This window comes from Hyla sarda, chromosome 2 (genome assembly GCF_029499605.1).
Source record: "Hyla sarda isolate aHylSar1 chromosome 2, aHylSar1.hap1, whole genome shotgun sequence".
Classification (NCBI taxonomy): Eukaryota; Metazoa; Chordata; class Amphibia; order Anura; family Hylidae; genus Hyla; species Hyla sarda.
The window spans coordinates 115,514,828-115,518,756 of NC_079190.1; positions in this window are offsets into that span (position 1 = coordinate 115,514,828).

Here is a 3,929-nt window from a genome sequence, read left to right on the forward strand (position 1 = left end):
TTTCTCATTTTTAAAGAACTTGATCCAGCTCTCTGTATGGATTTCGGGTGCATGGGCCCTTTAACACAGATGTGTATGTGTTAAATGGAGAAAACAAGGAAGGTAGGATCCAGCTCTAGTTGCAAATAAAATCCATTTATTCAAGGACAAACCAGGAACAAGAAGGGTAGTTTCGCGTTTCAAGCGTCAAGCACTCTTATTCCTATTCTGAATAAGAGCGCTTGATGCTTGAAACGCATAACTACCCTTCTTGTTCCTGGTTTGTCCTTGAATAAAAGGATTTTATTTGCCACTAGAGCTGGATCCTACCTTCCTTGTTTTCTCCATTGTTCGGTGTTGTCCAGCACCTGGATCCATGCTCCATCTGTTCCGGGCGGGTTGAGCTGGCTGGAGTTTTCTCCTTCCCTTCCTCCTTTATGTGTTAAACGGCGCATGCATCCAAAAAGACTTTAGAGGTCTCCTTGTCCAGGCACTGTGTGATGTTACTTAAAGCTTTAAAATAAAGAAAGAACCATTTTACCAAAACGCCTTTCTTTTCCAGAGCGCCATTCTTTTACCACTATGTGTCTTACACATGGCCGTGGCTGGATTTTTGTATATATATCTCTACTAGATGGGCAGACAACATGGATGAGGTAGGTATGATGTTTTATAAAGTACTATGGCTAGAACATATGGATTAGTAACCACTCTGTTGGAGTAGGTAATTGGAACACAACTGTTGTATTCCCTGCACAATAATATGGCAATTTCTGTGTCGATGTTGTTTTTGTGCCGGCATTATTATTATGCGTAAATTATTTAAATGGCAAAACATTTGAATACATGTGTATGGTGGCACAATTGTATAGATACCTTGTGACCTAAGTATAGAGACAGTACGGGGTAAATGCTACAATTTAGCATACAGCCTGAGAACACAGGATTGAGGTTATCTCTAGGGTTAGATTTGGAGAAGTAGAATTTTTTTCATTTATTTGTTGTTATTTCTATTGCAGTGTATGGATATTAGTCCCTACCACCAATGGGACTCACAATCAAAACTCTACCTCTCAGATGCACACACTCATAGACACATACACATACATGCACTAGGAACAATTTCATAGGCATAGTGTGGGAGGAAATCTGGGGACCCAAAAAAATTGGGGAGAGCATACAAACCTTTTATAGATATTGGGGGAGATTTATCAAAACCTGTGCAGAGGAAAAGTTGTCCAGTTGACCAATCAGATCACTTCTTTCACAGGCCTTCTTAAAAATAAAAAAAAGCAAGCTGATTGGTTGCTATGGACAACTGGACAAGTTTTCCCCTGCACAGGTTTTGATAAATTTCCCCCATTGTCTTTGGTTACATCTAAACCCAGGATTCCAACTAACCGATGAGCTACCATGTTGTCATGCTATTAAGGTGATAGAAAGTTGTATTTGGTATATACTTTTATACTTCCATAACCACATGTCCAGAATAGCAGCTAATCAAAAGAATATATTATTTCACCCCAGATAGAACTATTTACGGTATACTAAAATACTCATTCTAAGCACAATTTTTTTTATATAAAAAAAGAGTTGATTATTTTACGGACAATGGTGAAAAACTAATTGTTTTCTTTGGTATTGAGTTGGATTAAACACTAGATAATGTATTGTAGGAGGAAAACTCAGTAACTGGAATAATGGGCATGGTCAAAATAATAAACTCAACAACACAGTATAAGATATATTGTTACACCCTATGTAATAGTCTTGTTTAATAACAAAAATATACAATGAAATAGGAGTAGGCTTGACTAAATAAATGTGCCTGTACTTGACGGGATGGGTTCAGAATTAACTCAATATTTTGTGAATAAACCAAATATGTAAACATTTTAGCTTTTTGTTAGAATAATCTCATAATCCCCTGTACTTCCAAGACTGCCAGGTATTACTGAGGTTTAATCCTCGTTTAAATTTGTTCAACAATAACAGATGAAAATTAGTTTAATGGCAACCTGTCACTAGTTTTATAGTGCCCAAACTGTGGTCTGCACGATCCAGACACATTATGATTTACCATAAACACTTGGGGCACTTTAAAGAAATCCTAGTTGCCACTGGGACCTGGTAAATGGTCACTGGAGGTGGTTCCTGTGGCTGCTTCTGATCCCGATCACTGTTAGGGAGTGACACATCACTCCCTATCAGTGCATAGGAGGAGTCATGTTATTCAGTGCTGGCAGGGCGGGTAGCAGCCGCTGGGACCCTCCTTCATGAATAGTTACCAGTGGCATTTTTAAACTATGATTTTTCTGAAATGCCAGAGCGTTCAGAAAAAATAATAGTGTGTCTGCATGGTGCGCCCTGCTGTTTTATGCTGTCCATGGTTTGAGCACAGTTAAACTGATGACAGGTTCCATTTAATATAGAAAGGCATAAAGGAATTGCCCAATAAAATATTATATGGTGTTGGAGGTATTCGTTTTTCAGATTTTAAATAATATCAATTAAAAGCCTTAGCGCCCATATATTTTGTTTTGTGTTTTTTTTTTTTTATCTCAAGACTGGTGTCCCACCAAAAAACTGCAATTTACACACACACACACACACACACACACACACACACATATATATATATATATATATATATATATATATATATATATATATATGCGCTGCGGAATCTGTAGGCGCTATATAAATAAATAATTATTATTATTATAATTATATATATATATATATATATATATATATATATATATATATATATATGCATTTTTTTTTTTCCAGGACTTTGATTTTGAGGAATACTGAGGGCAATAATAAATACCCATAAATACCCATTTACAGGTCTTAATAAAGCTAATGGCTCCAGTGTCTCAAATCTCATGGCTTAGCCTTAATCTTTTCAATCCTCTAAACCCTAAAAGCCCTTCCAACAGTATCAGATAATAAAGTCTTCAACCCTAATCCTGCCCATTAATATAGTTATACATATTTCAAGAGGTGAAAGGACAAGAAAAGTCTCCAGCGTGCCTAGGTTCTGACACAATACTAAGCCCTAAATGCCCACCAACCCTATTTGGAGCTGACTTTGCCATCAATCACTTGCTATTTGGGTCTATTTCTTGTAGGTCAAATTACAAATAATCCTTTTGACCTTGTATCCACATAGGCACTGGGCTGATTCAAACAAAGCCTCCCAGAGACCCACAGAGGTACTGAAAAATGGGGAAACACAGACTTAAAAGGGGTACTCTGCCCCTAGACATCTTATCCCATATCCAAAGGATAGGGGACAAGATGTCTGATTGCAGGAGTCCCGCCGATCGGGACGCCCGCAATCTTGGCTGTGGCATCCCAGACATCCGTTGCACAGAGCGAACTTCGCTCCGTGCCGCTTAACTGACGATGCGGGGCAGAGGCTCGTGACGTCAAGGCCGTGCCCCCTCAATGCAGGGCTATCGGCAATCACGTCCCTCCCATAGACTTGCATTGAGGGGGTGCGGCAGTGATGTCACATCCCTATGGCGCTGCACCCGACACTCTAAATGATAGGGAATAAGATGACTAAGGGCGGAGTACCCCTTTAACATAAAGTCACTTTGGTGGAAAACCATTCCAAGATCGCTCCCACACTGTGTGTAACAAAGTTGTAACCATTCAGTGTACTGTGCCACCTTGCATGTTTTACAACCATGAAGCCTGTAAAATAATATATAATTATTATTATTATTTTTTTTTTTTGCATGAACTAAAATTTGTTCATCCACAAACTGAACCATACAGTGGAAAATAGCCTCTATGCATCTGTAAGAGTCCATTACATGATGAAGACTAATTTGTATCTCCTAATAATGGTTGCTATTGACTGACTGCAAATAGAGGTATTGAAAACAATGAAGAAAAGTCTTTTACTTCTTTATTAATATCCATCATCTGAACGA